The sequence below is a fragment of the Dendrobates tinctorius genome, unplaced genomic scaffold (assembly GCF_039654945.1).
Source record: "Dendrobates tinctorius isolate UK_male_01 unplaced genomic scaffold, ASM3965494v1 ptg000192l, whole genome shotgun sequence".
Lineage (NCBI taxonomy): Eukaryota > Metazoa > Chordata > Amphibia > Anura > Dendrobatidae > Dendrobates > Dendrobates tinctorius.
The window spans coordinates 7,377,045-7,386,104 of record NW_027361859.1 but is presented as its reverse complement, the minus strand read 5'-3'; the positions used below and the strand labels follow the sequence as shown (position 1 = coordinate 7,386,104).

The 9,060-nt window shown below is 41.6% G+C and overlaps 1 pseudogene; it reads left to right on the top strand.

Moving 5' to 3' along the window:
• Positions 1–4,918: 4,918 nt before the first annotated feature.
• On the top strand, positions 4,919–6,607 carry LOC141055957 (posterior protein-like; annotated as a pseudogene).
• Positions 6,608–9,060: the final 2,453 nt, after the last annotated feature.

Sequence of the window (9,060 nt, the reverse complement as noted above, 5' to 3'; positions counted from 1 at the left end):
AAGGATGGTAGAAGGAGGAACAAGAAAGCAGAAGGAGGAGTCGGGGAATAGACATAATTTTCCTTTTCTTACTTTTGACTCCGCAAAACTCTTACTGTTTCTCTTATTCATTGTCGTCTCGACTATTGTAACTCTCTTCTAATCGGTCTCCCTCTTACCAAACTTTCCCCCCTCCAATCTGTCTTAAATGCTGCAGCCAGGATCATATTCCTCACCAATCGTTACACCAATGCCTCTACCTTGTGCCAGTCATTACACTGGCTACCCATCCACTCCAGAATTCAGTATAAACTTATTACCCTCACCCACAAAGCCCTCCATGGCTCAGCACCACCCTACATCTCCTCCCTTGTTTCAGTATACCACCCTACCCGCGCCCTCCATTCTGCTGATGACCTGAGGTTAGCATCCTCAATAATCAGAACCTCCCACTCCCGTCTCCAAGACTTTACACATGCTGCGCCAATTCTTTGGAATGCACTTCCCAGGTCAATACGATTAGTCCCCAATCCCCACAATTTTAAGCATGCCCTGAAAACGCATTTATTCACACTGGCCTATCACCTCAACACATTAACCTAATCTATCCCTGGGTGGCACAGCCAAAAGTTTTACCATAACCAGGTTCCTTTATGCATCCATTAGCCCTCTGTGTCTGTACTGTTACACACTTAACATTATGGCTGGTCCATACAATCAGGGCAACTGTTACCACCCACCTTTCGTGTCTACCTCTTTCCTCATAGACTGTAAGCTTGCGAGCAGGGCCCTCATTCCTCTTGGTATTTGTTATAATCTATGTGATTATTGTTATGCTGTAATGTCTATTGTCTGTACAAATCCCCTCTGAAATGTAAAGTGCTGCGGAATATGTCAGCGCTATAGAAATAACATTTATTATTATTAAAATGTATTATTGTTATTAAATATAATGCAAAGAGGGAGAATCATATGTTTCATCAAAGATGAGTATGTCTATATTCAATGTCTTCCGTCGATCTCAATCCCCACATGTTACTCCATTCTGTAATGAGGAACCATCTAAAAAAAAGGCCCACTTCTCTTTCATCTTTTTAATATATAAGGTGTCATTTATGTTCTTCACAATTATGGTCTGTGTACTCTTTATGAATGTTTGTATAAATAATGTATCTAATACGAGTGGGTTTGGCTTCTGTGGTGATTGGTGCAGACTTAGGGCTATGTTACACATAGCGATGCACCAGCGATCCCGACAACAATATGGATCGCTGGTGCATCGCTAAGTGGTCGCTAGTGAGCTGCCACACAGGCAGATCTCACCAGCGACATCGCAGGGGACGGGGGTCACTACTTACCTGTCAGACGCGGCGATCCTGACGTCCTCCCACCTGGCTCCACGCGTCGCTCGTCCTCACAGCAGGAAGCGGCCGACGAGGAATGGTCCAGGGAGTTCTCGCGCGACCAACGATGAGCAGCGGGGGAGCGCGTCGAAGGTAAGTATCACATGCAACGATATCGCTAGCAATATCGCTGCAACATCACAAAATCGGTGACTTTACAGCGATATTTCTAGCGATATCGCCGTGTGTAATGGGGGCTTTAGTCTCCACACTATATAAGCCAGCCCTTTGTGACTTTTTGTATACTTGATAAAGACCTGTTAATCTAGCTCTATATAACAAGGAGGCTGCTCAGTTGTGTCATATGGGAGGCATACATAGCGCCAGTTCATCCTCATTGGATGATGCCGGAAGTAGTAGTGCTGCTATTCAGCAGCCAGTACTTTTACCTCAGACTAGTGGTGGCTACAGATAATCTACTTGCAGTAGTTAACCCCCACCTGACCACATTAGTTTCTAGTTGTGAGTCAGTTTTCACACAACATGTCCCTAGACAATTACCTCATGCTAATCAGCAGCTACATAGTTCCCAGGTATATCAGCTACCTAAGTCTCTTTAGTTTATTTGACACCTCTGGTGCCAGCTGCATTATTGAATACTTCACAAGCATCAGGAATAATGATGTATCTTTTTAATTTCTCATTGCTGAGGGCTGCAGTACAGACCTGGTTGTTAATTCAACCTCTGCGTGCGTCTCTTGATCCCTTGGTTTTTTCTCACAGCAGCAAGGAAGGTTTGCTGGCTTCCTCTGACGGAGCAGGCCAGTCGTGCCCAGCACCTCCTGGGATATCAGCTTTTCCCCCCAGTCAGAGCACGGCTCGGTGGACAGGCAGCGGTGTGTTCAATGATTGGCGCTGCAGATACTAGGGATTATGCAAGTATAAGTAATAATGCCTGTTTTGCGGCGTTTTGCAAGTAGCAGCAAAATGTTCCTGCCCTCCCTAAAAGGCTATGATCATGAGGCAAATCCCCCAGCATGAGAGCAAGGACCCTGCTGAGTATCACTGCGATGGAGCTGTGGATAGCGAATACCACAATAAAGTGGCGGCAGCTGAGTTGCGAGTGGGGTTCACATATAGTTGCTTCATACTGTTCAAATTTTCCAAAAGCTCGTTGTTTTTTCTGATATTTAAAATCAGCTAAGGAGCTCCCGTTAGTTTTGCCAAATAAAATTGAAAAGGAAGTCTCTGTAGGTCACATGATGGGCCTTTTCCTTCCCCACCTTTTTTCAACCTCAGGGTAGCCCTGTTAGGTGTCATTAATTTAAAAAAAAACAAAAAAAAAAACTGGTGAGTTCAGACTGATACATCACTTGTTGCACCCATAGGGTCGCTTGGTGAATGATGGCATTAGTGCGAAAGAGGCTTCAGTGGCATATGCTTCATTTGATCAGGCAGTTAGGCTGTTGCATCAGGCAGGGCATGGTGCATTGATGGCAAAATCAGATATCGCTTCTGTTTTTTCGCCTTCTTTCAGTTTCTCTTGATTATTATCAGTTGCTAGGTTGTTTTGTGGATGTATCCATTATTATGACACTTGCTTTCCCATGGGTTGTGTTATTTATGCAGCTATTTTGAATTATTAGAAGTTTCCTCGAATGGTGGTTAATATGGGAAACAGGATCGCGATGGGTGACTCATTATTGGGACGATTTCCTTTTTTGTAGGGCCAGCAGAGTCAGAGAGTTGCAAAAAAAAAAAAAAGTTTGGGACAGTTTCTGGGAGTAATGAAAGTATTTGGGGTACAGTTATCGGAGTAGAAACGGTTTGTCCGTCTACTCGCCTTTGTTTTTCTTGGCATTAAGATTGATTCGGTTAATATGGAGTTCCGTTTGCCTCATGACTTATTGACAATTTGTTAGGTTTGATTGATGTTTTCATTTCTATAAAAAAAAAAGTGACGCTGTATACAAATGCAATCCCTGCTGGTTTTATTGGCATTTGCGTGACGTTATGCCTATGGGCAGGAATTTTTCTCACCGGCTGGCGATTGCCACGCGGGGTGCCAAGCTCCTCATCATATGATTCGGCTTGGTCTTCCTTTGAAAGGAGATCTGCAAGTGTGGAGCATTTGTTGTTGAATTATCATGATAGCAGGGAAGGGAAGAAAGGGCGAGTTAGGATATTTCATTATTTTAGACTCTGCCGGGTCTGTCGGTCTTTGTTCATCCTGTGGGATCAGTGTGTGCAGGACATTGGCTGCTTAATTGGATTCAAAATGGTTGAACAAAGAACTTTACTTTTCTTGAGTTTTTCCTTTTGGTGGTGGCAGTGTGGAGTTGTGGTGATCAGTTGGTCAATTCACGCATTCGCTTTTGGTCTGACAATGAAAGAGTGGTTCAGACAATAGATCATTTGTCGTCATCTTCTATTCCTGTAAAAAAGTTGATTTGTTTCCTGGCATTGAGGTGCTAGCATTTTAATATCTGGTTCTGACCGCGGCATGTACCAAGTAATCAAAATGCGAGGCAAGGTTGGAAGTGATAGAGATTTATTTAGAGCACAAACATTCGCGGTTACTTGGCAGCGGTTGCCAGGAACAAGTTAGCAGGGTTGTCTTTTCAGTTCAAGATACGTGGGAGGGAAATGTCACTAAAAAAAAATTATTTTACATCAGGCTATTAAGGCACCCCAGCGGATCACAGCGGATCACAGCGGATCGTGGAAGAACAATTATCTACGCAGAACCAAAGTTCCCAACTGCTTCATTCAAGTGCCGGAGAAAATCCAATTTTAAGACCAGACAAAAATCCCTTCTTCAAGGAAACAGACCCAAGGAGAATATCTTATCGGTGAACAAGTGACACGCTGGTTCGTGCAAACTGGAACGCCTGAGATATTGACCGGAAGTTCTGTGATATTTTTCATCAGTGAGCAGACGAGCTTAATTGGTAAGCAAACAGTCCTTTAATTAGATTTTATACATGCATTATATTTTATGTTTCTTAATGTCTTTCTGTTATGTTTAGGCCTATTGGTATGTGTTTGTTTGTTTAAGTGTTGTTGAATTTTTGCCGGTAAAGTTAGGGTAGCACCCTGTTGATTGAGTTTCTCATAAGATCTAAAGGATAAAACCAGACATCTCTGAGAAGAAAGTGAGTTAGAGGTTCTCATAAGATCTAAAGGATAAAACCAGACATCTCTGAGAAGAAAGTGAGTTAGAGGTTAAAATCTAAATCTCATGTTAAGGGAAAGTAGCCTTATGCTTCAATAGGAGATCACTCGTGGCCTGGATCTTGGATAAAATCTAAATCTCATGTTAAGGGGAAGTAGCCTTATGCTTCAATAGGAGATCACTTGTGGCCTGGATCTTGGATCTGTATTTGATCAAGTGCATGAGATACTGTCAGTCAGATATAGGTAAAGTCACAAGCCTCTAGTGTTGGATTGTGACTGCCTGAGGGAAGATTGTATTCAATCTGAGTCCCTGTTTTAGTGAAGTAATATTCACTGGTTTTTGTATTGTTGTTTGTTAATTTCTGTTTGGAAAGTTGATTTATTTTTGTTTGTCTTCTGTGGAAATAGTTGAAAATAACATGGAAATAGTCAGTAAATTTATTGAAAAGTATGCCTCTGCTCAGTTTAATACTTGTGAAGATGATGCATTGACACATCAATTTAATGACCTAATGAAGCAATGTGAAGGGCAAAGTGAGAACAAAAGTAAATTGTCAAAAAAGAAAGCAAAGAAAGAGAAGTTAGCAAATGTTTTGTGTATGTTGTTGAAAATGAAAGGAATTGCAGAACAAAAGGAATTGCATTGGTATTCAGAGAAAGCTCAATTAAGAGGTGATGTGGACAAAACTGAACAGGAAGTCAGTATGGCTATTGCTAGTGCTGAAGATCATAGTTGTGAATGTGAAAATCTAAGGGATGAGGTAGACAATATGATGTACCAAAATTGTGAGTTAGAAGATAAGCTCGAGGAGTATAAGGAAAGATGTAAACTTAGGGAACAGCGAATTGCTTTGCTAGAAGACAAAGAAGCAAAGTATAATGATGTTATGACAATACTTAGAAATCAGTTGCATGATGCTAATGTAAAGCTGGAACTAAAAGAAAATGATAGTATGTCTTTGAAATCACAGGAAAATACTAAAATGAATAATCAGTGCTGTAATCAAATGTGTAAATCTAATGACCCGGAGGAAAGAGGCTGGAAAAGGAGGGAGGAGCAGCCTGTATGCACTGCTGATAGCCCTGAAGGTAACCCAAATCAGAGTTCCTCTCTCTTTACTCCTGAGTCAGGTAGATTGAGACAAATGAGGGAGAATTCACTGTTAAATGGCAGTAATCAAGTACATTGCACAACACTCACCATACAAGAGAAAACAAACCTATGCCAGATATTAGGGAAATTTGACACAAGCGCATCAGCCATTAGTCTCTCCAATAGGTTAGAGGCTGTAGTGACACAATAAAATCTAGGTAATAGGGCTGCGTGTGCATTACTTCGGGTATGGCTCCCATCCCAACTCTGTGAAAAGTTGCAGCCCCCTGTAGGATGTCACAAAGGATTGTCTTCAGATCTTGAATGCAATTGGGGAAATGCTAGTGACAGAATGGAGGAATTAAAGAGAGTCATGGGAGGAAGAGATACGAGAGGTACTAATGCCTTAGAAAATGCAAAACTTAATAGAGGAGATGATCCAATTATTTTCTGCAGTGAATATTTAACATTATATCGTTCTACCTATAACTGCCCTGACATGTCTCCTGATGATAACAGTTTTCTATATTCAATGGCTAACAAATGCACTTTTGTTGACTATCCAACAAAGGTTGCCTTGAGGAATGCAAATTCATACCAAGCCTTTGTAAATATATTAAAGGATTGGATTCAGGACACAAGTCATGACACTAAGCCCCAAAAGAGAATCTCAGAGATAGTAAAGAATGAAGGCAAAGCAAGGTTTGTAGGGAAATGTTATAGATGTGGATACGCAGGTCACACTATGAAAGAGTGCAGGAGTAGTAAAAGAATTATCAATAATAGACCTTTTATTAATAAGAAGCAAAATCAAAACCTAGAACCAAATGCAAGTAATGGAGAGCATAGTCTTCCTGAAGTTACGTTATATGGTCCACTTCTGGAAGAGCTGAGGAAGATTGGAAAAGCAATGGCAGAAAAGCCAGAGGAATTAAAGACCCCCACCTCCAACAAATCCTTATGTAAAACAATAGGGATGTCAGGCCCCAGAGTTGTCCCTAGTGAGTCAGCTTAGCAGGGACAAGGGCGGGAGACCCCGTATTCAGGGTACGGTAGGGGGCCATCGTACAAACATCTTACTGGATACAGGTGCTGCTGTCAGTTTAACTAATCTGGATTTGAAAATAGATCCTAGTGGTAAACAGATTTTCCTGAGAGGTTTTGGAGGACAATTAGTATCTTCAGAGCAATCTTTGCCAGTAACAATCAACCTGGGAAACCTATGTGTTGAGCATGGCTTATATCTTTCACCAACACATGAAGGTACCATTATCGGGTCAGATGTTATGAAGGAACATGGACTTATTGTGGATTTGTGCAACTGGATGTTGTGGAGAGGATAAAGGTATAGAGGCAGTTTAAAAATGGTTATTGACAATTATGGTATTGGTTCAATCAAAGGTGCGGAATCTTTAGATGCAGCTATGCTTTTGAGGACAGATGATGAACTATTAGCTGACATCTTGTGGCAGCATAACAATGTGTGGGCGAATTCAAAAACCCAATGTGGCAGAGTGTCTAACATGGTGGTAATGGTAGAGGGTCCTGATCCCCCTCCCCAGAGACAGTATAAAATACCACCAGAGTCAGTCCCATACATTAAGAGAATACTGGATGATTTACTAATTCAAAATGTCATCAGAGAGTGCCAATCCACCAATAATGCGCCCCTATGGCCAGTTAAGAAACCAAATGGTTGGCGTCCGACATTGGACTACAGAGCTCTAAACAAGTGTACCCCTCCTGTCACTAATGTGGTTGCCAAAATGCCTGATATGATGACAGCACTCAAACCCTCCTCCACTGTGTATTCCTCAATAGACATCTCGAATGGATATTTCTCCATTCCTTTACACCCTGATTGTCAATACAAATTTGCATTTACATTTCAAGGGAAACAATTAACATTTTGTCTGTTGCCACAAGGTTTCAAGGCTAGTTCTACTTACTTCCATAAGTGCATGGTTGAAATTTTGTCACCTTTCTCAGAACCTGATTGTATTATACAGTATGTTGATGACATTCTGCTCCAAACTGACACAAAAGAACAACACTATGCATTGTTGAGTGAACTATTAACCATTCTTGAGAAGTCAGGACTTAAGCTTAATCCTAACAAAGCCCAGTTGATGAAAGAGTCTGTGTCATTTTTGGGGGTGATAATTTCAAAGGGAGGAAAAATTCCTGACCCCAACAGGTGTGAGACTATAAGGAAATTGCCAAGGCCAAACACAAAAACAGCACTAAGACAGTTCTTGGGACTAGTTTGATCTTGCAGAGATTTCATTGAGGGATTTGCTGAAAAAGCAAAACCCCTCTATGAACTCCTCAAAGGTGATAAAAGGGAAGCTGATCCACTGGAATGGATAGGAGAGCATGAAGGGTCCTTTGTCAGGTTGAAAACCAGCCTCACTCAAGCACCTGCTCTGAGCAATCCGAACTCGGATCTACCTTTTGCGTTACAGGTTCACGCCTCTGTGATAGCAATTACGGCTGTATTGCTACAGGAGAGACAAGGAAAATGGGTTCCTGTGGGATACCTATCAAGATTGTTAAGCCCTGTGGAAATAGGATTTTATGATTGTGTGAGGAATCTGTTGGTAGTACATTGGGCAATACTATCCACAGAGTACATAGTAGAATTTTCTAAAATCATACTACAAACACCCCACACTCCCATCAAAATGCTCTTGGAGCGAACACTCAGTGGTGTATCTTCCCAAAGAGTAGCAAGATGGCTGGTAGATTTGACTCCTAGGAACATCACAGTAACTCACGATACTAACTACATCCTGCCACAATTAATGCAATACAAAGGGGAAAAACATGACTGTGGGGAGGTACACATGACCAAGACCCAGGAAGTGTTTAGATTAGTGGCAGGAAAGGAAGATCTAAAAATTTGGGTGGATGGATCAAGGTATTGTGAAGGGGGACAATTCTACACAGGTTATGCCCTGTGGTGTCCTCAAACAAATGAACAAATTCTCATTAAATGCCCAAGAAAATTCTCAGCACAGAGAGCTGAACTAGAAGCTGTGAGGGAAGCAATTTTACATTTCACCGCAGGGCCTATCACAATTTTCTCTGATAGTGCTTATGTCACAAGATCACTGACTGAGTACATGCCTTTATGGCACACAAGAGGATTCAGTGATGCATCAGGTAAGACACTAGTACATGGTTCAGTTTTGAAAAACATTTGGGACAGGGCTAGTGTAGAACCATGAAGAGTAGCGATTATAAAGGTGAAAGCACATCAAAAAGGCAATGACGAAATTACAGTTGGTAATAACAAGGTAGATGAATTAGCCAAAGAGGCAGCAGTGATAGGAGAAAAGTGGGCTCCCTATGATGTAGAGGGAAAACAAGCCTGGGAAGAACAAGATTTTGAGGACAAGGATGAGCTTGAGTTAGAGTGTTGCCCTGTTGTTAAAGTACCTACACCTTGTTTGGCAGCAGAACAGG